The sequence below is a fragment of the Ascaphus truei genome, chromosome 2 (genome assembly GCF_040206685.1).
Source record: "Ascaphus truei isolate aAscTru1 chromosome 2, aAscTru1.hap1, whole genome shotgun sequence".
NCBI classification, from domain to species: Eukaryota; Metazoa; Chordata; class Amphibia; order Anura; family Ascaphidae; genus Ascaphus; species Ascaphus truei.
The window spans coordinates 482,565,442-482,592,405 of NC_134484.1; the positions used below are offsets into that span (position 1 = coordinate 482,565,442).

General features: G+C 48.2%; 1 pseudogene; it reads right to left on the reverse strand.

Moving 5' to 3' along the window:
• Positions 1-1,401: 1,401 nt before the first annotated feature.
• The window catches only part of LOC142488035 (uncharacterized), a 30,005-nt pseudogene continuing 4,442 nt past the window's right edge, over positions 1,402-26,964 (reverse strand).

Consider the following 26,964-nt stretch of genomic DNA (forward strand, 5'->3'; position numbering starts at 1 on the left):
GAAAGCAAAAAAGCAAAAGTCCTCAAAATGTTCAAGGTAATTTATTGTGAAACATATTTCTTATACAAATCCATTTCATTCTTAATACAATGTAAAAAAGCAAATACTGTATATTTTAATTTTAAGAATAACAAAGGTTTCAATTAAAATGTTACACTAACTACACCCACACTAAAGCCCCCTTTCTTCACCATTTTATTTTTATTTATTTATAAAATGTTTTACCAGGAAATAATACATGTATTTCCTGGGCACAGAGTTAAGATGACATATAATACATGGTTACAAATACAGTTACACTAGCTGAGACCCGGCGTTGCCCGGGATGTAAATGCGTAATAGGTAGTATTATTTATAAATCGTGGAACAATAGGTGAGTATTTGTTGGAAAGGTTGGATAATAATATTGAAAAGAAAGATGGAATAAAATGTAATACGATGTTGTTTAAAAATGTTTTATTGTAAACACACCACAGTACAATGTATATTTTGGTGACATAACAGATATAAAAATGTGAGGCGTGTGTCCTGCTAGGGTGTGAGGCGGCGGGTGGCACATGGGTTGTGAGTGCTGTCTGTGAGTGGGGGTCCTGCTAGGGTGTGAGGCGGCGGGTGGCACATGGGTTGTGAGTGCTGTCTGTGAGTCGGGGGCCTGCTAGGGTGTGAGGCGGCAGGTGGCGCGTGGGTTGTGAGTGCTGTCTGAGAGTCGGGGCTAGGGTGTGAGGCGGTGGGTCAGTGATGTCGGTGCGTAGGGGCGGGAGTCAGCAGGTGTGTGTGGCGGCAGGTATGTGTCGAGTGTGGCAGGTGTCTGTTGAGTGCATGCAGCGGCTGTGAGGCGGTAGGTGAAAGGCAGAGGCGGGCGGGTGAAAGGCAGAGGCGGGGGGGGCGCGAAAGCAGAGGCGGGGAGGCAGAAAGGCGAAGGGTGGTGGGAAGGGGTGGAAGGGTGGAAGGAGGGAAGGGGGTGGGAGAGGGGAAGGGTGTGGGAGGGGGGAGGGGAAGGGTGTGGGAGGGGGGAGGGAAAGGGGGGGAGGGAGGGGGGAGGGAAAGGGGAGGAGGGGGGAATGGGGAGGGAAAGGGGAGGAGGGGGAGGGAAAGGGGAGGAGGGGGAGGGAAAGGGGAGGAGGGGGGGGAAGGGGAGTGGGGGGGGAAAGGGGAGCGGGGTGGGGAAAGGGGAGCGGGGGGGGGAAGGGGAGTGTGGGACGGGGTGGAGAGCAGTGGGCATATGTATTGTCATAATTAATGTATGTGCATGTCCCCCCCCCGTTCTCGGTGACTCCCCCCCCTCCCCGTGACTCCCCCCTCCCTCCCCGTGACTCCCCCCCTCCCAGTGACTCACGTTCCCCCCCCCCCCCGGCGCCCGCGTTCCCCCCCCCCCCCCCCCGGCGCCCGCTTGGTCCCCCCCCCCCCCCCGGCGCCCGCTTGGTCCCCTGATGTGCCGTCCGGCTGAGTGAGACGCGTGCAGGCGGCGGCAGGAAGCGCCCTGTGTGGGCCTGAGGCGCGAGGCTGCGCGGGTGGGCCTGAGGCGCGAGGCTGTTACTGGCGCCATAAGCTGAGGCGGGACGCGCAGTGCCTTACCTGAGCGGGAGGTAGCGCCGGGGAGGTAAGGGAGCGGCTGGGGTAGGAGGGCCGCGCTTCCCGTCCGGAGCCGGTGCTGGGTGAGGGGCTCCGGAGCAGCATCGTGCGGTGGCATCGTGCGTTGGATGGTGGGGGTGGGGGCTCCGGTGGGGGGGGGGGCTCCGGAGCAGCATCGTGCGTTGGATGGTGGGGTGGGGGGGGGGGGGGGGTGAGGGGCTCCGGAGCAGCATTGTGCGGTGGATGTATGGGTGAGGGGGGTGGGGTGGTTTTGGGTGTGCTCCGGGGATGTTCGGGTGAGGGGGGGGTGTGATGGAGCATCGTGTGTTGTATGTTCAGCAGCGTGCGTTTGCTGTTCGTGAGGGGGGGGGGGGGGAGATGGAGTATCGTGCGTTGTATGTTTGGGTGAGGGGGGTTGGTGATGGGCTGCAGTAGCGGGAGAGCTGTGGCGTGCGTTCGTAGTGTGCATGAGGTTGAGGGGGGTGGTGGTGGAGGGGGGTGCATGAGGTTGAGGGGGGTGGTGGTGGAGGGGGGTGCATGAGGTTGAGGGGGGTGGTGGTGGAGGGGGGTGCATGAGGTTGGGGGGGGGTGGTGGTGGAGGGGGGTGTTTGTAAGAGGCAGTGCGGTGAGTGTTAGGTGCTTAGAAGCATTCCCAAAGGTCACTGAGGGGTGGGACAATGTGGCAGTGGTGTTGGCCGAAGGCCAATGAGTCAGAGGGGTGGGACAGTGGGGTGAGGGGTGGGACAGTGTGGCAGTGGTGTTGGCCGAAGGCCAATGAGAGTCAGTGAGGGGTGGGACAGTGTGGTGAGGGGTGGGACAGTGTTGAGGTGGAGTGACAGGCCAAAGGTGCAATGCGATTGGCCCTAGGGACACAGGGCATGCAGACAAACATACAGACATTTCAGAAATATATAGTAGATAAGTGACCAGGGTATACATAATATACAAGACATTGCATGCACAGTTAAAGATAATATATATTACAAGCGTATGTAACAGTTACAGACCAGATTAAAATGGGAGAGCCTTAGGCTAAGGCCCCGCTCCCTCAGTCAGCGCGCCTGCACTGTAGGGAGCCGAAGGGGGGCGGGAGTAGGCGGGATCTGATCGTGGTGCCGTCCACCCTCCCACCACCACCCCCACACACACAACACATACATACACACACACACACACAAACTTAAACCCGCAGCTCCTTCCCTGCTCCCCGTCCAAGGCGCCTCCCATCTAGCTCCTTCCCTCCCCTCCTCCCCATTGGCTGACTCGCGTACCATGTGACGAGTCAGCGCTGAAAACCACTAGGATCTTGCAGCATCGGCCGGCTGACACGTCACAGAACATAGTCAGCCCTGCCTGAAGGAGGCAGCGGGTGCAAGGACCATTAGGGTAAGGGTCTGGTGGCCCGCAGCCGCGCACGCCGTCATCCGCAGCGGGTTCGCAGCCTTAGTTTTGAAAGAACTTAAACTGGTGGTGGATGAGAGAGTCCCTACGGTAGGTTGTTCCAGTTTTGGGGTGCATGGTAAGAGAATGTATAATTACCCCCTCAGCCCTCCTTCTCCTGTACACATTAATAGGGCATGGGGAGGCGTGGGTTAATGGGCATGGGGAAGGAGGGGGTCAAGAGGCACGGGTGGGTGAGAGCCAAGAGAAATACAGGGGAGGAGAGAAAGGGGTTGAGTCATGGTGGAAGGGAAGGGGTAAGAGGCATGGCAGAGGGGAAGTGGTTAATATGGAGGGGTGAGATTACCAGCAGGAGGATTCCTTATAGCTGCAGCATGTGAAAGTCGAGGAGCTCCCAGACTCGATCCCACTCCACTGTCTCTACCACACCCACCACCCAGTCCTCTCTCTGACACTGTCCCCACCCCCACGCCTCTCTGCCAGACCCACCCCCACTCTGCAGCTGCCGATAGGAATGCCATGGTAAGAAGTAAGGCAAGTATTGCGTTACCCTCCATTTTTATTACTGCAGTATTACTATGCTACTGGTATATTGCCCAACACTACTTTGAACAATCACATATTTTATCTCATGTATGAATCCTCATGTGTATAATGAGGCTGATCCTCTGTGAAAAGCTTTCCCCACACTATGTACATGGAAATGGTTTCTCCCGTGTATGAATCCTGTGGTGGGAGAGGAGGTGGCTCCTTTGAGAAAAGCTTTTCCTACACTCCACATGTGAATCATTTCTCTCCTATATGAGTCATCTGGTGCCTGAGGAGGGTATTCTTAATACTGAATCGTTTCCCACACTCTGTACATGTGAATGGTTTCTCTCCTGTATGAATCATCTGGTGTCTGAGGAGACCCTGCTCAACTGTGAATCGTTTCCCACATTCTGTACATGTGAATGGTTTCTCCCCTGTATGAATCCGCTCATGGTTGCGGCGGTCCGCCTTTGTAGAAAAGCTTTTACTACACTCTGTACATGTGAATGGTTTCTCTCCAGTATGAGTAATCTGGTGTCTGAGGAGGTGGCTCTTAGTACTGAATTGTTTCCCACACACTGTACATGTGAATGGTTTCTCCCCTGTATGAATCCGCTCATGGATGAGGAGCTCTGCCTTCCGAGAAAAGCTTTTACTACACGCTGTACATGTGAATGGTTTCTCCCCTGTATGAATCACCTGGTGTAGGAGGAGGCTGCTCTTAGTACTGAATGGTTTCCCACACTCTGAACATGTGAATGGTTTCTCCCCTGTATGAGTCATTTGGTGTATGAGGAGGTGGCTCTTTTTACTAAACTGTATCCCACACTCTGTACATGTCAATCGTTTTTCTCCTGTATGAGTCACCTGGTGTTTGCAGAGTCACCTGGTGTTTGCAGAGGCTTTTCTTATGTCTGAATTGTTTCCCACACTCTGTACATGTGAATGGTTTCTCCCCTGTATGAATCCGCTCATGTATGAGGAGCTGTGTCTTCCAAGAAAAGCTTTTACAACACTCTGTACATGTGAATGGTTTCTTTCCTGTATGAATCTGCTCATGGACGAGGAGCAACGGGTTTGTAGAAAAGCTTTTACTACACTCTGTACATGTGAATGGTTTTTCCCCTGTATGAGTCATCTGGTGTCTGAGGAGGTGGCTCTTAGTACTGAATTGTTTCCCACACTCTGTACATGTTAATGGCTTTTCTCCTGTATGAATCATCTGGTGTATGAGGAGACTGCTCTTAACTGCGAATTGTTTCCCACATTCTGTACATGTGAATGGTTTCTCCCCTGTATGAGTCATCTGGTGGCTGAGGAGACTGCTCTTAACTGCGAATTGTTTCCCACACTCTGTACATGTGAATGGTTTCTCCCCTGTATGAATCCGCTCATGGATGAGGAGGCCTGTCTTCCAAGAAAAGCTTTTACTACACTCTGTACATGTGAATGGTTTCTTTCCAGTATGAGTCATCTGGTGACTGAGGAGGTGGTGCTTTCTACTGAATTGTTTCCCACACTCTGTACATGGGAATGGTTTCTCCCCTGTATGAGTCATCTGATGTCTGAGGAGGTCGCGCTTATTACTGAATTGTTTCCCACATTCTGTACATTTGAATGGTTTCTCCTCTGTATGAGCCATCTGGTGATTGAGGAGGGTCCTCTTGGTACTTAACTGTTTCCCACGCACTGTACATGTAAAAGGAGTCACTGCTGTCTGAATCATCTGGTGTGAATGAAGTTTCCCCTTCAGTGAGAAACTGCTCCCACCATCTGTACATGTAAAGGTTTGCTTCCTAGCGGGGACACAAAGGTGTGTGAGCAGGTCCCTGTCCAGTGAGAAGCTTTTGCCACACTGACAACAGAGAAAATGCTGAGCATCGTGGCTTTGTCTTAAATCTCTCGCATACCTTTTGCTGGACCCATATTTAGAGTCCGTCTCTGCTGTGTGCTGTACAAGGTCTGTAAATTCACCATCATGTGGCACTGGTTCCTTGCTCGTGTCTAAAACGTGGCAGGAATCATTGTTTTTTGGCACTTCTGGGCTGCGAGGAGTCAGACAGCTTCTGGATGTATCAGAGCTCAAGTTCTGTTCCGCATTCAGGCCGATCTCTAACAGAAGTAAACAAAAAAGACTGAAAACATTTGTTCTATCTGTAAATCAAATTACTGAAAGCAAATTACAAATCCAAAACACTGAAGAATTTATTTCACCAATACTTAATTAACAAAATATATTCTTCCCCCAGGGATTTAAAATTGTGACCCATGGACATTCGGTGACCCCTAATGACTGTGGTGGTGGTTCCCAAAGGCCTGAAATGTATTTGTAGCAGCTCTCAGTGAAATCATTGATACATATATAACTTGGATTTATTATGGTATTCATTATTTAAGTGTACATGTACACTGGCGACACACTTTATTGAAGTGTGGCCAGTTCCGCAAGCCGGGAGATTTCCCGGCTTGCAAGTGGCTTCCCCTCGGCGTGCCGCACGTCACCGATGCGCGGTCACGCGTCATCGGGTGCCTGCGCCCCCTGCACGCACGTCCAGTGCTCCCCGAAGGAGCCCTGGTGTCCCGCGATGTGGGGGACGGCGGCAGGGGGTTCCGGGGGACCCGGCGGACCCGGAAAGGAGAGGGGGAAGCCACGATCGGCGGGCCTCTCCTCCGCTGCTTCGGCGCGCGCCCGGCACCCTCCGGCGCGCGCCAGGTAACTGCTGCGGCCGAGAACGGGCAAATGCTCGAATAAACTCGGCCGCAGCAGTACATCCTCCAAATAATTAACACTGAAAATGTCCATGAGAAGTAAAGTTAAGGAACTCCTGGTCTATCACATTAGTGCGTTAATAATATCAACTAAACCAGACAGCAATCTATAGTGTAAAGATACTGTAGATGCCCATGTATGTATGTCTTTATTTATATAAGGCCCGCAGTGTACTCAGTGCTTTACAGCAGAAACAATACAGTACAGGGAATTATAATACAATAAGTGCAACAAACACAATCAGACAATAGAAACGGAAATCCCTGCCCTGGAGAATTTACAATCTAAGGGATGCAGTGACTACACTGCCCATGTAATCTTCTGCCATAAGACCCACATAAACTAAACTGCTCCATTTTGTGTCATATTTTGTCAGTCACAAATACTATTCATATCATTTCCCAATCACGCGGCCTTGGTGTAATATTTGACTCCTCTCTTTCCTTCTCCTCTCACATTCAAAATAAAGAAAAAAGGCGCACTGCAGAAAAGAAGAACTGGAGGCAAAAGTAGAAAAAATAAGAGTTATTGAGACACAGCCCAAGATACAAGAGAAACCTCCAACGCGTTTCTCACCATGGGCGCTTTATCACAGAGTGGTTTCCTGAGTCTAGAGAGTATCACATTATGGGCACACCCCGCCGGAAACACTGCCTACCTGTATCCCAGGTAAAAACGTCCCATGTGAACAAAACAGTCCAGGGAAAATATAACCACGGAAAAAGGCAGAATAACTGTGGGGGAGAAATCCAGCAAAAGGACACAATAAAGAATACAATAACAATAAACTTAAATAGACTCATAAGGACAATAAAAATGAAATGAAAAATAATCAAATTTAAAAGTGGATAGGATGTGGAGGGAATAAAATTATCTTAGATTAAATTAACTGTAACACCAAATAATATAATCATGTAATAATATACATATATAATAAATGTAAACTCAACTACCAAGGCAAAGAACAATTTGAATCTTGATAAGGGGAATATACATAATGAATAAGATGTAAATAAATAAACCGCACTGAGAAAATTGCATACAGCATACACAGGGAAAAGTGTGACAAGTATTGACGCAATAGCACCTCCAGAGGTCAGGGTGAAAAATACACGTTAAAATGCAAAAATGAAGGAAAACATGTGTTTAATGTGTAACGTGTCTATCCAGTCGGTGAAGACGTCCCCATCATGACCTTCACTGTCCTGAAGAATTGCCTGGACTCTTGGGACGCTGTCCCCATCTATCAGTTAAGCTATGTCTAAAGACTGTGGCTATTATTGCGTATCTAATGACCCTAAATGAGAGGGTATTGTTTAAGCCGGGAAACCAGGTTAGTTAGGGAAGGGTCCCTTGAATTTGTTGTCCCAAATGCATTTTATTGCATCTATTGATGGTCAGATGCCCATAACTCTGCATTTCCAACCTTTATACGTGTTTGAGAGCCATATTGCACTTCTTACTCTGCTGCATGTGGCTTGTCCCAGAACACCCAGCAGGCCTGGGAACTTCCTATGAGAGGCAATTAACCATGAATATTCACTAAATGTGACCATGCGCCTTGTAACAAGATAACATCCCTTTGTGCAGGCAAACGGGAAAAGGTACTCACCAGAGACAGGAAATGGGACAGTTTCACTCTTTATTGGGGTCAGATGTTCCTCAGCGTTCGGTTCTTCTTTCTCCGACTTAATCTCTAAACTCTCCAGTACAACCACTGGGAAACCTGGCAACAAGAAAAGGGAAATCCATCATGTAAAGCTGGGAGTGAGGGCTCTTCTTGTGATATCAGTATACAGAAATACTCCCTACTGATTCCTATGGGGGAGGGGTGAAGTGATTGATTTTACTTTGTTATTAACCCTTTGAGTGCAAATAAGTTTTTACCCCCAAGTGCTGAAAACATTTTTGAGCTACCAATGTTCAAACCTCAATAACAATAATATTCCCAATATAACCTTAGACAAATGATTTTTTTCATTAGAACAGGTATCTTATTATTCTATGCACGCTTTAATATTATGTCCCAAAATATTGCAGACATTTCAGTCCATTTTTAAACATCTTATACTATACTAGTGAAAGCACTGTATGTTTGCCTGCCTGGATGTCCGGTGTCCCTAGCGGCAATCTCATTGGTCCCTTGGCCCGCCCGCCCCCGCACACCTCTCATTGGCCTCACACACTCACACCACCCCCTTGGCCCGCCCCCCCCACCTCTCATTGGCCTGAGGCGGAGTGACGGGCCAAAGGTCAAAAAAAATAAATAAAACACACACACACACACACACACACACACACACACACACACACCTCTCTCCCCGCTCCAAATCACCTCTCCCCCCTCCCCAGTGGCATCACCTCTCCCCCTCCCCGCTCCAAATCACCTCTCCCCCCTCCCCAAATCACCTCTCCCCCCTCCCCAGCGGCATCACCTCTCCCCCTCCCCAAATCACCTCTCCCCCTCCCCAGCGGCATCACCTCTCCCCCCTCACCGCTCCAAATCACCTCTCCCCCTCCCCGCTCCAAATCACCTCTCCCCGCTCCAAATCACCTCTCCCCGCTCCAAATCACCTCTCCCCGCTCCCCAGCGGCATCACCTCTTCCCCCTCCCCAGCGGCATCACCTCTTCCCCCTCCCCAGCGGCATCACCTCTTCCCCCTCCCCAGCGGCATCACCTCTCCCCCTCCCCAGCGGCATCACCTCTCCCCCTCCCCAGCGGCATCACTTCTCCCCCTCCCCGCTCCAAATCACCTTTCCCCCTCCCCAGCGGCATCACCTCTCCCCCCTCACCGCTCCAAATCACCTCTCCCCGCTCCAAATCACCTCGCTTCCCGCAGCTGCCACGCGGCGCGTAAGATGGCGGACCCCCTTCCTCCCTCGCGGCGCCGAGTCAGACGGTGGCGGCGCCCGGAAGTACAGGTAGGTGTCGCTCCCCACCTCCGGCGCCAAACGGAACTGAGAAAGGGCGCATCAACTGAGGTGTGTGTGTGTGTGTGTGTGTGTGTGTGTCACTGTCCACTGCCCCCCCCTCCTGTCCACTGCCCCCCCCCCCTCCTGTCCACTGCCCCCCCCCCCTCCTGTCCACTGCCCCCCCCCCTCCTGTCCACTGCCCCCCCCCCCTCCTGTCCACTGCCCCCCCCCCCTCCTGTCCACTGCCCCCCCCCCTCCTGTCCACTGCCCCCCCCCCTCCTGTCCACTGCCCCCCCCCCTCCTGTCCACTGCCCCCCCCCCTCCTGTCCACTGCCCCCCCCCCCTCCTGTCCACTGCCCCCCCCCCCTCCTGTCCACTGCCCCCCCCCTCCTGTCCACTGCCCCCCCCCTCCTGTCCACTGCCCCCCCCCCCCCTCCTGTCCACTGCCCCCCCCCCCCCCTCCTGTCCACTGCCCCCCCCCCCCCCTCCTGTCCACTGCCCCCCCCCCCTCCTGTCCACTGCCCCCCCCCCCCTCCTGTCCACTGCCCCCCCCCCCCTCCTGTCCACTGCCCCCCCCCTCCTGTCCACTGCCCCCCCCCCCTCCTGTCCACTGCCCCCCCCCCCTCCTGTCCACTGCCCCCCCCCCTCCTGTCCTGTCCACTGCCCCCCCCCCTCCTGTCCACTGCCCCCCCCCCTGACCACTGCCCCCCCCCCTCCTGTCCACTGCCCCCCCCCTCCTGTCCACTGCCCCCCCCCTCCTGTCCACTGCCCCCCCCTCCTGTCCACTGCCCCCCCCCCTCCTGTCCACTGCCCCCCCCCTCCTGTCCACTGCCCCCCCCTCCTGTCCACTGCCCCCCCCTCCTGTCCACTGCCCCCTCCCTCCTGTCCACTGCCCGCCCCCTCCTGTCCACTGCCCCCTCCTGTCCACTGCCCCCCCCCTCCTGTCCACTCCCCCCCCCCTCCTGTCCACTCCCCCCCCTCCTGTCCACTGCCCCCCCCCCCTCCTGTCCACTGCCCCCCCCCTCCTGTCCACTGCCCCCCCCCTCCTGTCCACTGCAGGAAATGCAGGGGGAGGAATCCATGCCTTTGAGGCGCCCCCCCCCTCCCTTTGACGCCCCCCCCCCTCCCTTTGACGCCCCCCCCCCTCCCTTTGACGCCCCCCCCCTCCCTTTGACGCCCCCCCCCCTCCCTTTGACGCCCCCCCCCCTCCCTTTGACGCCCCCCCCCTCCCTTTGACGCCCCCCCCCCTCCCTTTGACGCCCCCCCCCCTCCCTTTGACGCCCCCCCCCCTCCCTTTGACGCCCCCCCCCCTCCCTTTGACGCCCCCCCCCCTCCCTTTGACGCCCCCCCCCTCCCTTTGACGCCCCCCCCCCCTCCCTTTGACGCCCCCCCCCCCCTCCCTTTGACGCCCCCCCCCTCCCTTTGACGCCCCCCCCCCCTCCCTTTGACGCCCCCCCCCTCCCTTTGACGCCCCGCGCGCACACACTGACTGACTGCCGCACGCACGCACACACTGACTGACGCGCACACAAACCCTGACTGACGCACGCACACACTGAATGAGGCACACACTGACTGTGTGTGCGTCAGTCAGTCTGTGTGTGTTTGTGTTTCTGCCTCAGACTCACTGACGCGCGAGCAAACACACAGTGACTGACGCACACACGCTACATGAAGCTGTAAAGGAGGGAGGGAGGGGGGGGACTGGATTGATGTGAATGGGGGACAAACAGAGAGAGGGGGGAGGAGAGAGAGGAACGGGAACATTACATCCCGGGCAACGCCGGGTCTCTCAGCTAGTACTGAATAAAGACAAGTGAGGATGTAAGGGTACTTACCACAAACCGGAAATGCATCTATGTCTTCCTTTATTGGGGTCAGATGTTCCTCTGTGTCGGTCTCTGCTTTCTCTGACATAATCTCTAACCTCTTTGGTACAACCACTGGGAAACCTGGCAATAAGGAAAGGAAAATCCATCATGTAAAGCTGGGAGTGGGGGCACTTCTTGTGATTTCACCTCCTCTGATATTGGTATAATATAATACCTCTTGTAAAGAAATGTATTACTAGCCCTTCTGGCAGAAAATGACAGAGGTGAAGATATATTATCTTCTTACCTGCTGAAAGTTCTATAAGAAAACAGGATTAGTTTGGGTGTTTGACTCGCATAACTGCAAAATAAATAATCAGATATTCCCTCCTTGCAGATTCCAAAGACACCAAAATATCTTCTCAACTCACTAAACAAGCGTGGATCCATGCTGGCAGTGGTCCTCTGGAGATGCTGGCAGTGGGCAGTGCTGCTCTGGAGGTGCTGGCAGCGGTCCTCTGGAGGTGCTGGCAGTGGGCAGCGGTCCTCAGGAGGTGCTGGCAGTGGGCAGCGCTGCTCTGGAGGTGCTGGCAGTGGGCAGCGCTGCTCTGGAGGTGCTGGCAGTGGTCCTCTGGAGGTGCTGGCAGTGGTCCTCTGGAGGTGCTGGCAGTGGGCAGTGCTGCTCTGGAGGTGCTGGCAGTGGGCAGTGCTGCTCTGGAGGTGCTGGCAGTGGGCAGTGCTGCTCTGGAGATGCTGGCAGTGGGCAGTGCTGCTCTGGAGGTGCTGGCAGTGGGCAGTGCTGCTCTGGAGGTGCTGGCAGTGGGCAGTGCTGCTCTGGAGATGCTGACCGGAGGTTACTTAATCTATATGTATTGGATTTTAGAATGTGCCTGTATATAAAACAGAATTGGAATGATCAGTTTTTTGGACAAATATGCAGCATTTAGTATCAGCGGTTTCAAACCTAAATCATTAACCCCAAAGGAGTCGGAGAAGACAGGGGCACCAAAAAACACATATGGTCCATCCGCAAACAGGAACTTCATTTCAAACACTGCAAAACTTTAATGGCTCAGGATTGTGTCACAACATAACCATCTAGAAAAGTATAAAGAGAGTCGGAGATTAGCAGCCAAAATACCAGTAAAGTCCTCATAGTGTAACATAGTAACGTTCTGTACAGTTCTATAGTATGAATAAAAAGCAGATACAGTACATGAGTGAGACTTTGATAAATGCTCCCGATACTCTCTCAGGTCCAGCAGTTCTGCTCCATACTGACACAGTCTCACTTTCCTATTTCATACGGTGAGAAGTGGGTAATGCAGAGGAACCAGTGCAGTAACTTCCCCTCACCTTACCCCACCATAATAAATAGTGGGGTTTGATCCCTCACATCCTCATTAATTTGTTCCTCGATCACCTCCAGTTTCTCACATTCAGCACATTTGTACCTTGCAGGACATGCTTATGTAGCCCTCTTTCCTACGCTCTAGAGTGACTACGGGTACTGCACACACCGGTTGGCTCAAGGAGATCTGAGCCTCCGCTAACTGGGAGCCTGGGGTAAGAGTTATCTTATTGGCAGCACCTCCACTTACCCAGGATCCCCATTGCGTAAGAATCCCCTGGGTAAGAACAATAGCAGCACACATCAGGTTATAACGGTTTACTGTAAGTACGAATAGAACCTTATCATATAGGTATAGCAATAACACATATAACACACATCAACTAACTTATACTATGACACTAGTGGCTCGGCAACATTCATAAGGAGAAATGTCTCTGTCCCATCACCGCGTCCATGTAACTGTAATATGTTTATAGGCTCAGTCCTTTGGCCACTCCACGTAGTGTCCCCAAAGAGTGTTCCCTAAGGCGGGATCAGCGCCTGTTGACTGGTGTTGGTGCACTTTAGTAAATACCTTCCGGTCACTGCGGTGACCGGTAACAACTTCAAAAAGTATCCGCCGATCCAGCGCAGTCTCTCCGAGTTCACGATGCACAGCAGCCTGGTCCCAGACGACTAGCACCAACCTCAGCTCCGCACGCTTTGTCCCTATCTGCTATACAGTAAGGGCTGATGTAGCTTTCACTACAGGGCGTCCCTGCAGCACCACAATCTACGGTGGCTCAGGGAATATCCTGGGGCCTACGGGGAAGATCTAACCTATGCAGGTGGGTCACGGACCCCCTGCACCTACACTACCTCTTCCCTTGCTCCTCCGGTGCCCTCTGGCTAGCGTGGTCTCTCACCCACGCTTCCCTTTCCTGCCTCCTGCGAATCCGGCCCTCCTATTCGCTCCCTGGCGTCAGGTGACTGCGCTAAGGCTCCTGGGAGTTGTAGTTACTGGCTGAGCCTCTTACTTATTGGCCAGCCGTTCGCACGCTTGCCCTGCGCATGCGCGACCGCTCGCCGCTCTAACAGTGCCCCTAACTATTGCACAACAACATGGCGGCGCCCTATGCTGTCGGGCCGCCGCGGAACCTCCCAAACACTCTCTTTGAAGACACGCTGCAGCGAAGGGAAGCAAACTAGACATCCCTACACTTATATAAAGGAGTGCCTGGGAAACACTGACATTTTACTCACTGATTATTTATTTTCCCCTCGTCTCTCAATGTCAGCACATGACATGAGGGAATAGGCTCTGCCCATCTGAAGGTAGGACACAGACTTCTGACCTGCTCACACCCTTATAAGCCCGTCCTATTATGACGGGATCACTGCTTCCCGACCCAGATAATTTCCAGCGGAAAAGTTATATTCTGATACTGAATCTAAAGCACTATTCTCTGTGTTATATCTGTGGAACGTATCTACACGTATAATACAAGTATTGTAAACACAATAAGACAGTGTCTGTGAGTGGGATTATTGGCTTTGCATCGCATCCCAGGCTATGTTTAAAAGCTGTGTTTAAAGCAGCAAGCATTGGCTTAAGGGGTTTCCATGTAATAATGGACTTGACAAAAGGTGGCACTGTGTGCTCATTTGCATGTCATTTCCCAGAATCCCTTGCTGCAATATATATTTATTTTTTTCTAAGCAGGGTTATGTGAAATAATTATATAAACTTACTCAAGATGGCATTCAAAATGAATTAGTATGTATCTTCTGTGCTAGGGGGAAGAATGCTAAAAAGGTTGGAGGAGATTTTAAACTAGTATGGAGGGGGGAGGGGAATAAAACAGATAATTAACTAAATTGAATAGGAGGATACAAGGTGGTATGAAGGTAGAATGGGGCAAGTGCGAGTTTGACAGGCAGTGAGACACCAATAATAAATACATATAATATTAGAAACTTCTAAAGACTAAACCAAGTGGGCGCAGAAAGGAAGGAGCAGATAAGATAATAGTACAGGCTGAAAAAAAACTGAAATGCATGCTTGCTAATGCAAGAAGCCTGACAGATAAAATGTTGGAGCTTGAATTAATAGCTGCAAGGGAGCAGTATGATATCATAGGCATTACTGAAACAGGATATCATAGGTGGGATGAAACTCATGACTGGATAGTTAATTTAGAGGGTTATTCCCTTTTTTCGGAAGGATCGAACAAATAGAAGGGGAGGTGGAGTATGTTTATATGTTAAACCGGATCTTAAACCTATTATAAGGGATGATGTTTATGAAGGGAATGATGAAAATGTAGAGACTTTGTGGATAGAAATTAGCAGTGGAGGTAAAAGTATAAAGAAAATGTTTGTGGGAATATGCTACAGTATAAACCACCAAATATCTGCAAGATTGAGGAAGCTAAAATACTTTTGCAAATGGAGAAGGCATCAAAACTAGGTCATGTTTGCATAATGGGGGATTTTAATTATCCAGACAGACTCGGGCAATGAGATTAGCATTACAACAAAAGAAAACAGGTTTTTGAGGGTGCTTAAAGACAATAATACGACCCAAATTATTGAGGATACCAAACAGGAGAGGGGCAGTACTGGATTTGGTCATATCAAACAATGTAGAAGTAATACCCAAATATTCCAGGGCTTGAATATTTGTTAACAGTGATCATAACATGGTCTCATTTGAAATAAATTATCAAAAAATAGATTTCTTGGGTTCAACAAAGACCTTAAACTTTAGAAAGGCAGATTTTAATCAACTGAGGTCTAATCTAGTACTAATACAATGGGATGATGTTTTTGCAGGGAAAAATGTAGAAGATAAATGGGCAGTGTTTAAAACATTGTTAGAAAAGCACACGTATCAGTGTAAACCCTTGTGTAATAAGTATTAAAGAAATAAGTCAAAACCAATGTGGCTAAATAAACAGGTAGGGGAGGAAATGGACAAGAAGAGGAAGGTGTTTAGATTCTTTAAGTCAGAAGGGACGGAGACATCGTATCAGAATTATAAGGAATGTAACAAACATTGCAAAAGGGCAATCAAATTAGCAAAAATGGATAATGAAAAAAGGATTGCAATAGAAAGTAAGGTCAACCCTAAAAAGTTCTTTAAGTACCTTAATAACAAAAAAATGAGAAAAGAAAATCTAGGACCCTTTCAGTGTGAGATGGGCAGGCAGATTATTGGAGATAAGGAAAAAGCAGAGGTATTAAACAAATTCTTTGCCTCTGTGTTTACCAGGGAAGAATCAAGTTCAATAGTAGTGCTGCAGGAGGAAGCCACAACCTCCATATTAATGAACAATTGGTTAACTGAGAAAGAAGTTCATAAGCGACTTGAAAAAATTTAAGTAAATAAGGCACCTGGCCCCGATGGCTACATCCAAGAGATCTCAAGGAGTTAAGCTCAGTAATAGCCAAACCATTATATTTAATATTCAAGGACTCCATTTTCACAGCCTCAGTACCACAAGATTGGCGTAAAGCAGATGTGGTGCCTATATTTAAAAAGGGAGCTAGATCACAACCGGGAAATTACAGACCTGTAAGCCTGACTTCAATAGTGGGGAAACTACTTGAAGGTTTAATACGGGATAATATTCAGGAATACCTAATGGAAAACAAAATTATTAGCAATAGTCAGCATGGATTTATGAAGGATAGATCATGCCAAACTAATATTATTGGTTTCTTTGAGGAAGTAGGAATTTAGACCAGGGTAATGCAGTTGATATGGTCTACTTAGATTTTGCAAAGGCTTTTGATACGGTTTCACACAAGAGGTTGGTGTACAAAATAAAGAAAATTGGACTCAGTAATAATATAAGCACCTGGATTGAAAACTGGTTAAAGGACAGACAACAGAGGGTTGTCATAAATGGAACTTTTTCAGGTTGGGTTAAAGTCGTGACTTGAGTTCCTCAGGGATCGGTACTGGGACCCCTGCTTTTTAACTTGTTTATTAATGACCTCGAGGTTGGCATCGAGCGCAACGTCTCCATCTTTGCTGATGATACTAAATTGTGTAAGGTAATAGAATCAGAGCAGGATGTAAATTCTCTTCAGAAGGACTTGGAGAGACTGGAAACGTGGGCAGGTAAATGGCAGATGAGGTTTAATGGAGACAGAACGTTAGAATCCGGAATATCCCGGAAACTATCCCTATGGATGGCCTTCGCCACAATTTCAACAGATTATTTAAAAACATTGATCCATCGCTGGACGAAAAAGAGATTGAGATGGACAGGGTCCACAGGGCCTTAGGCCCTAGATCAGAAGAGCCCAAGAGATGCATGGACGTGATCGTCAAAGATGCATCACTACACCACTCAAGAAAGAATCATCAGATGCTGCAGGGAAAGAGGGGACATCCACTTCGAGAACAACAACCTCCAAATATTCAATGATCTTGCTAAAGAAACAGTGACCAGATGGAGAGACCTAAAACCAGTGACTTCCCTCTTGAGAGAGAGGGGAATCAAATACAGATGGGGCTTCCCATTCAAACTAATGGTCATAAAAACGGAAAACAATTTGTCCTGAGATATCCAGAAGAAAGTCCAAAATTCCTACATACCCCGGGATTATGCCACCTCCGGACAGCACAAGTCCAAGGCCCAAACATCAGAGACCAGAGCAGCCAGAAGTCCCCCACGCGCCTCAGAATGGTTAGCCTCCCAGAATCACCAAAGACCAACAAGCAAGAAATAGGAGCCGACCCCACCCCCCTTTACATCCCCATCTCCTGCTCAGCGACCTACCGAAGTCCCCAGCCTCAACAAAAGAAAAGAACCAGAACCACAACGAAAGAAAAAAGATCCAATCAAAAACAAACAAAAAAAAAAAAAACACAAAAAAGCAAAAGGTCCAAATAGAAACATAAGAAGCAGGTGCTACCTCTCCACTCGGGCCGGCGGGACATCTTGGGAGCCACCCCGGTGCTGGGGATCAGAAGATCAACGCAGAGAACATCCGTACCACGAGTGGCGGGCCTGGCGGTGAGCGCAACAAAGAAGATCCAGATTGGAGAGAAACACGTGGGCTCCAGAGACCAAGCGTGGCTGGAGCCCCAAGCGCTGCAGGAGATCGGGCCTATTCCAATTCCAACAAATTAGGCATTTCCTCCTGTCCATCTCTAGGAACTCAAAATTTCCGTAGATGACCAACCACGAGCACTTATGCACGCAGGGTCCACTACAGACCATAGTTATATGACAAAATGGACCAGAGACCTGGGGATGGAAATTGACAGAGAAGACTGGGAAGATATCTGGGATAATGTGGCAAAAACCTCCATCTGTACAGCCACAAAAGAAAACATATATAAAATAATATACCAATGGTATCTCGCACCAAAGAGGCTAAAACAGATCTTCCCAGAATCCTCTGACCAATGCTGGAGGGCATGAGGCCAGGTAGGCGACATGGCCCACATATGGTGGTTCTGCCCGGCAATACAAAAACACTGGAAGATGATCCATTAGATTATAAATGAGACCACATGCTTAGAAATCCCCCTGTGCCCCCTGGTATAACTGCTGGCCAAATCAGTAGAGGAAATAAGCCACCCTATTAAGCGCCTGATATCGCATATTCTGACAGCAACCAGATGCGCGATAGCAGCCGCTTGGAAAAAAACATTGCCTCCATCCAGATCAATGATAACAAATAAAATTAACGAAGTGATGTTGATGGAGAGGCTCAAGGCCTTCCTTAAACACTCTACCGAAAAATTCCACAAAATATTGGACCATTGGCTAGAAGCCTAATAGAAGACAATATAGGCCAGATAAGTAGGATTTCGAGTAGCTCGAGACCTAGGGTTGGGCCTGGAAGGAAGGGAGATAGACAGCAGAAATGAGAGTGACAGAGGCTCGCTGCCCAGGGAGCAAAACCAAACAGGACAAGATCATTGGTACCCTACCGCCCTCCATTTTATTTTCTCTTCATTTGTTGTTTCTTCCATCCTCTTCTCTTTTCTTATATTAAAATCTGATGTATAAATCTAAAATCAGTTTGGGTTCCACGGTTCCCTCATGAAATAACTGTATGTATTTACAATTGTTTGAAAACACAATAAAAAATGTAAAACATAAAAGAGACACTTGGGTTACAGAAGGTGTCCATGGAAAAGATGGAAATAGAAATACAGGATATACTCAAGAAACAGAGGTCTCTCGCGGATTAATTAAACTTGCACAAAAGCCTAGAAGTGGAAGAGCTTGAAAGATTGAGAAATTAGATTACAGTTCTGCAGGGAGAGAGGGAGTATGCAAAGACTTTACGGTCAGTGGTTAAAACATTGGAGTCTGAAATGATGAAGTTGGAGAAAAAGGTTACAGAATTAAGACAGAGTGAGGCTCTGCAGACCAGTAAAGTGCAGGTTTCTCCAATACAAGAAAAGGTATTGGCTCTACCCAAGCGCCTGCATCCCACAGAGACTAAAGCCCATAATATAGTGGGCGCGCTTGCTCCGCTGTGCGTGCAGCAATTATAATTGGCTGTGGTTAGTCAGCCTTTCTATATTAGGGCCGAACACACGCACGGCAGTGAGCGTGGAGCCAGCCGATCAGGGAGAAGACAGTGAAAAGTATGTTTTCGCGCAGCTCAGTGAGGCTGCAATGTGTGTGTGTGTGTGTGTGTGTGTGTGTGTGTGTGTGTGTGTGTGTGTGTGTGTGTGTGTGTGTGTGTGTGTGTGTGTGTGTGTGTGTGTGTGTGTGTGTGTGTGTGGTGTGCATATATGTATCAGAGTTGCACAATGTTAATAAATACTTTATTCTCACAACGTGTCCTTTTAATTTTTAAACTATATAATAAATTATACACACACACACACACACACACACACACACACACACACACACACACACACACACACACACACACACACACACACACACACACACACACACAAAGTGTGTGTCCCGTGCACCAACGTTCACGTATGCCAACTATAAAACAAGCCTAATACACACGAAGACAAAGGCATTAGTGAAGAATCAAAACCAGAAGAATCCTTATCTGATGAAGCTGAAAAGATAGGATGTTCTATGGAAATGTATGTAGAATCCACTGCTCCATTATTAAGTATATTGAGTTACATGGAAGAGGCGGCGGCGAAAAACCATTCTGCAGCCTAGAAAGCACGGTAATAGCCCCAAAAGGAAAAAAAACAAAGTGACTGGTTGGAGTAAAAAGGTGCTTGGGAAAAGACGTCTCACCGAGGAGAACCAAGCCCATGGATCCAGCCGGAAGGTGGACCCAGAAAAGATTGGTGGGAAGGATGAAAACCTCTTCAATTGCAAGTCGAGAAAGAATAGGAGTCCGAAAGACTCCCTCGTGAGGCTGAGCTAAAAATTGCATGTGTGGAATCGTGTCTGGCCTCGCCTACTGGCCACTCCGTCACATGGTTACTACTTGCTAAGTTAGACATGTTTGCTGCGTGCTTGCGGAAGCGTGCTGACGCAATTAGAGCGGCTTTAGTAGGGGCTCACCTGCGCTTCCGCGTGCTTGCGGAAGCGCAGGTCTTGGGGGAATTTAAAATTCCCCCGCTTGCCGGCGAGACAGGCCGATCACGTGAGCGGTTCGCCCAATGAGGGCGAACCAGCTCCGTGACGTCACTGGCCCGCCCCCGGACCGCCCCATGACGGCTGCTGAGAGCGGTTGCGGTAAGCAACCGCAAGGCCAGGGAAAGCACCCGCTTTCCCTGCGCCTCAGCACGCCAGCAGGGACCATGGACTCGGCCTTAGTTAGTTTGTTTTTTTGTTGTAATGCTGCTGCTCATGGAGGACAGGGAGGAAGACTAGGACGGCCTTCATCCTGGCAGGGGTAAGTAGAACTTTAATTTATGTCATGCTGGCTGGATAATGTTTTATTTTTAATGGGCAAATGAGCAATTATCCAGATCTTATTAATAGGGAATTTGTCCATTATTGTACTGTATGTGTTGGTTTTTTGGGGGGAAGAGGGGGTGAGTAGTAGGGTTGTTGTATTTTAATATTTCTTGGGGGTATATGTGGTGGGTGAAGGGGTAGTTGCCCCCAGGGTGGGTGGTTAGGCCTCTCAGGTAGGTAGCGGGAGGGTTTAACCCCCTCATTACCATAGAACTCACTATGGTAGTGAAGGGTTAACTCCACCCGCTAGCCTCCCGAGAGGCCTAACCACCCACCCAAGGGCAACTACCCCTTCAACACCCCCAAGAAAACAGTTACTCTGGTTACTTCTTGCGTCACTAGGGGGTGGGGCATAGGCTGGCAATGTTCGTACTCGGGATACTCTGTGATAGCTACGGAGTATCTGACTGTATTCACAGCTGGCAAGCCATAAGAGACACAGCCCTACGCGTTTCAAGGATATTCTCCGCTCCGTCAGGGGCGCTGTCACAGTGAAAACTTATCACGTCTGTAAGTGATTTTTAACCATTTATTTTGCTGTACAGTAAACAGTCTTCACTATGGCCTTTGCGCTCTTTTCTTTTTGCATCGTCCACATTTTTTAGTGTGTTTGTTGGTTTTATTTGGAAACTATTTTTTAGATTAAAAAATAGTACCAGCACTCTCTGTCTCACAGCTACAGATATAAGCGAATACCAGTCTAGGGAATACGAATAATTTAATGACACTAATAATAAACTGAAAATATAGCAACAACAGCCAATACGCCAATGCAAGAATAAATATCACCATAGAGAAAATCAAAAAATAAAGGGGGTAGAGGGGAAAGAAGGAGAAGAGGAAAAAACACAAAAGAAAAGCAAACAATCACAAAAATGGAAAAAGGAAAGCAAACTAGGGGGGCGACGTTTCGAGGGGTGACCTCTTCATCTGGCCCATTACCCCTGGTCCCAAGGGGTCCCAGAGGTACTTCCCTAAGCCTTCCCTCCCCACTGTCAAATAATCCCACACTCAGCTAATGATATAAATCTAAAGTCTAAAGAGGGCAAATCACATAAGCAGATATCTAATATCAAACAATAAATGTAGATACAAGAATATTGTAAAAGACATAGAACATATGCAGATATCAGATGTCAATCAGTGAACAAGTATAAGCAAACCCTCTTCCTGGTGCACACAACCGTGCAGCCGTGGTGGAACCAGGGCAGGTGACCCCCCCCTGGTGGCACGGGGACCGAAGGAGAGGGGGAGACCCACCTGGAGAGAAGGAGGCTGCTAGCCAGAGCGGCCCTGCTGCGGGGAGGCTGGCGGCCATCTTGGTACACCCCAGCTGTTCACTGTAGCTGTGCTGCAAGCTGCAAGCAAAAACTTTATTAAAAAATAAATAAAAATAAAAAAACACACAAATAAAGAAATACTCCTGTCCCCCCCTCCAATTAAAGCCTACCTTGAGTCACACTACCCCCTTCAAATTGACCACTGGGCCCAGTGCAGAGTCAGCCCAGATGAGACAAAAGGGTCCAAAACACTAAGGAATAAAGGCTCAACCAAAACCAAATAAAGAAATGTCAATAATGTGTGTATGATCGGGACATTTTAAGAATGAGGGGGCTCATCTCACTTTAAAATCTGTTTACACCACTTAAACACATCCAGCTCTACTCTCAGCAAAAATTGACTGACTAAACAAAAATGCCGTCCACTAAACAACCAAAAAAACCAGCGGTCCAACGTGAGGCTTCCCTCTTCTTCAAAAAACAAAGCTTAAAAGACCAAGAAGCGTCCACCGCAGGCGGAGACGCAGAATCAGATCCAGACTCTGGAGAGGAGACGGACGCCCCGCTTACCCGCAAAGCAATGATGGGGTTTGTACAGGAATTAAAAAGCTCCTTTCACTCCGAGATGCAGAGCTTTCGCCACAGCATCAGAGCGGAGATAGCGTCCATAGGAGACCGCATTGTGGAAGTGGAGGAGAAGGTGGATAATACCACCCTGGCACAAGAGTCCCAGGTGCAAGAAATCGAAGAATTAAAAATTCAAGTCAAAACAATCTTCGAGAAACTAGAAGACACGGAGAACCGGTCACGACGCAATAACCTGCGGATCAGAGGCGTCCCGGAGGAAGTGGACAACGCCCAATTAGACGCACATCTCACCCGGCTTTTCAAGTCCCTGTTACCCGAAACATCGGATGAAAAACTTCAGATGGACAGAGCACATAGGCTTCCTAGACCGAAAGGCCTAGACCCAGCGAAGCCACGGGACGTGATCACACGCCTACACTATTTCCGTATTAAAGAGGAAATATTGAGAGTCGCTAGAACAACTCCAAACATAGAGCAAGATAATGTTCCACTCCTCATCTTCCCGGACTTGGCTCAAACCACGCTGAATAAGCGGAGAATATTCGCACAGATCACCAACTCGCTGCGGAACAACAAAATCCGCTACCGCTGGGGCTTCCCGTGTAAACTACTGTTCACCTACCAAGAAACTATGCATATTCTACTCTCACCAGTGGACGGTGAGGCAAAACTACGAACATTGGGCCTACTCGAACCAGGAGATCCGGAAGCCTCTCAAAGGCCTAGTCAATCACCTCTGGCACAACACCAGGCATGGGCGAAAGCCCCAACCACTGGGCGAGCTAGGACCCAACCCACTTGAAAAACTAGAGCTGGAAACTCTCCTAATACCCATTCAAGACGACTGGCAAACCAAAACGTGGTCTGGTCATAAGGTACAAGCTGTGACGTGGTTCACTCCAACAATCTATCTAAAAACTAATCAACGGTCGAGATATCTGGAGCACGTTGACCAACTCGACAAAGCCACAATGACCACGACAACCCGCACATCAAGAAACCACTGAGTTTAGCCTCTAAAGTTTCCAAAGTGTGCAAACTCCAAAACTCAGGCTATGCCTTTGTTCATTGTGGAACTGTTCTCCCAAGTTATCCACAAAGTTGAGACATTTAAAGTTTGACAGTCAGTTTGTACTAATCTGAACATTCAGAGGGACTGATATACAATGTTTGTTTGGTACTGCTTTCTAGATAGAAATGTTTTTACAATACACGTTCTAGACCGACATGTTGCCTATAATTGATTTGGTCTCCCAAAGTTCAACTACTAAATTTTTATTAGACTGAAATATCAGAGGCTACGTCCTAGGCGATTTTTTCCATGTTTCTTGTCTCTCTCCACCCCCTTTAGACTTCGAGTGCAGAGCCTGCCAATTTATAGCTGCCAACCAATCCTACTTAATGGTCTTTTATAAATTGAGTAAGGACATGTTGCTGTAAACAGTTATAACGTTCAATACCCCCCATTCTTGTTTTTATTCCCCTGATGTGTAAGATCACACACACAACCCACCCCGTACTCTTTGGGGTGATTTTGTTTTCCCTTTTTGAAAGCTTAGCTCCTAAACAAAGGAGCACTGCGGTGTCGAGCCGCTGGGCCACTGCCCGCCCCCCTCACGTTCACTTAACCTGTGAGTTCGAGACTCGCACCACGGGTCCCACTATGGCTGGTCCCCCCAAACAATGTTTGGAAGCCGGGGTCCTCGGTTTACCCCTCCCTCCCCCCTCTACCCTTCCCCTCCTCCAAGTTTTGTAAGCATTTGCCACTTTTATGGAATAATATGTATATCTCTCGTTATATATGTTCCCATACCAGATTGTTTCGGAGGACGGAGGTACCGACCCTTCAACTATATGTAAGTTATCACTCTGTTCATTTGTATCACAGAACTCTGAACCACCACCATGCCGATTAATATAATATCCCAAAACACCAAGGGCTTAAATACCCCCCGAAAGAGACGCATTGCTCTTTCGGAAGCCAAAAGACTGGCAGGAGATATAATTTTGTTACAAGAGACCCATCTGAAAAAAGAGGACCAATCGCTGCTATTTAGCAGTGACTACCCTCTAGTCTACCACTCATCAGCTCCCACGAAAAAGAATGGTGTAGCTACAGTCCTCCATAAAAATTAAAATTTAAAAGTAGACAAAATTAAAAGTGACCTCGCTGGAAGAATTCTAATTATTACTGGGTCATTGGACTCCACCGATATAACAACAGTCAACACTTACGCCCCTAATGACAATCAAGAATCTTTCTTCCAAGAACTAAAATGTTTAATCCTTTCCATCCAGAAAGGTCTATTAATTTTAGCAGGAGACCTAAATGCAATTATGGACCCAAATCTAGATAAATCCCCCAGTCTCCCACCGCCACAAAAAATAGCTCCCTCTACTCGGGGTCTCATATCTATGACCAAGGAGCTGCTGTTGGTAGACTCCTGGAGATTAGTAAATAACAAAGTAAAGGATTTTTCCTTTTTTTCTCACCCCCATAATAGCTATTCTCGAATTGACTATATCCTAACAGACCAACAAATTAGTGATAATATCTCCTCAGCAGTAATCGCCCCCTCTGCTTGGTCAGACCACTCTACACTTATAACCAGACTAGTAGGCCTCACTCCCAAAAATACAACAAGGTCGTGGTCCCTGAATGAATCCCTACTATTGAACCCACAAAATCGCCAACTAATAGAAAAAGATCTGGCCCAATATTTTGAAATAAACAATACCCCAGAGGTTTCCTCTTTTACCCTTTGGGAAGCCCACAAATCAGTGATAAGAGGCAAACTGATTGCCCTGGCTTCTCGAGAAAAAAAAAGAAAAAACAAAACAAATTGAAATACTAACACAGAAATCAGAGCTAGAATTTATTCACAAGTCAAACCCCTCCCGGAAAAATTACAGGCAAATAATCTCAGTGAGGGGCGAACTAAACCTCTTGTTAGTGTCAAACGCAGAGAGAGCTATAAGATGGACTCAACAGAAATACTATGAAAAAAATAATAAAGCAGATAGAATGTTGGCACGTAAATTAAAGCAAAAACAAGCTAAAGCTAAAATTCATAAGATCTACACTAAAAATGGCTCAGTATCCCACAACCCCAAAATTATAAGTGACGCATTTAGAGACTACTACACATCCCTTTACAATCTACCAGGCCTAGTGGGAGACTCGGCTAAAAAGAAAAGAGCAATAAAGATTCGGAATTATCTAGCAGAATGCCGACTCCCCACTCTAGACCCAAATGACATCACAAACCTTGAAAAAAATATAGAGCCCCTGGAAATTATGGAAGCAATAAAATCCCTGAAAATTGGGAAGGCCCCTGGTCCGGATGGATTTTCTAATCTTTATTACAAGAAATATTCCACAACTCTCCTCCCATTTCTTACCAATGTATTCAATGAGATGCAACTAGGCCTTCCCCCCCCTAGGGATATGCTTCGCTCTACCATAGTAGTAATCCCCAAAGAGGGGAAAGATCCTCTGTTGTGTTCGAGCTACAGACCTATTTCGCTGTTAAATACAGACCTAAAACTATACGCAAAGATCTTGGCCAGCAGATTAAATAGTATACTCCCTAAATTGGTTCATCCGGACCAGGTGGGGTTTGTCCTGGGCAGTGAATCTAATACACGTAGCAAATCTCACAAAGTGCCCATCTCTATTACTCTCTTTAGACGCAGAAAAAGCGTTCAATCGATTAGATTGGCAGTTTATGTCAGCTATGCTTTCGCAGATGGGATTCACAGCCAAAATTTTAAATAGTATAAACACACTATACTCCACACCAACGGCCACTGTGAGGACGAACCGCTCTTGGTCTGACCCCTTTTCAATATTAAATGGAACTAGGCAGGGTTGTCCGCTCTCACCTTTGTTGTTTGCCTTAGCCATAGAACCATTAGCATGCCAGATAAGGATGAACCCCAATATTGCGGGTATTTCTGTTGGTCAGGAAGAATTCAAAATAGCTCTTTTTGCAGACGACATACTATTGACGCTTTCAAAACCTCTCACATCCCTCCCTAACCTTTTTTCTGTTCTATCAGAATTCGGCTCACTTTCAGGTTATAAAATTAATCATTCTAAATCCATGGCCCTTAGTTTAAATCTCCCTAAAGAATTAGTAAAATTACTCCAACTAAATTTTGACTTTAACTGGAACGCGAACCATATTAAATATCTAGGGGTTCAACTAACAAAAAGTTATTCAACGCAAATTTTAAACCCTTCTTTGACCTGATAGCCACTTGGAACCCATATATAATATCTTGGTTTGGGAGAATAACCACTATTAAAATGAACATTTTACCTCGACTATCTCTTTCAAACTCTCCCGGTTAAAATCTGTCAGAAAGATCTAAATAATATTCAGAAGAAAAATTTTGAAGTTTGTCTGGCAAAACAGGCGACCTAGAGTTCGCAAACATATTCTTTATAAGTCCAAATCAGAAGGAGGCTTAGCTCTTCCGAACCTACTAAACTACTATAGAGCACCCCCAATTGGGGCAACTTGTTAGCTGGCATGCAAACCCAACTGAAAGGAGGTGGGTCGAGATAGAGGATTTGATTTGTTCCCCATGCAGAATAAAAAATCTTCTCTGGCTCAACAAAAAGTCTAGACCACCCGAGAGTTTGAAGAACCCGGTGATATCCTTTGCCTGTAATCTCTGGGACTCCCTCAAATCCAAGTTCCAACTAACCGGTACCCCTTCCCTCATGCAACCCCTATTCTCGGACCCCTCTATTCCCTTTTACACAGAAAACCCGCTCTCCCATACCTGGGTTCAAAAAGGACTCACGAGAGTCAAAGATATTCTCGTCCAA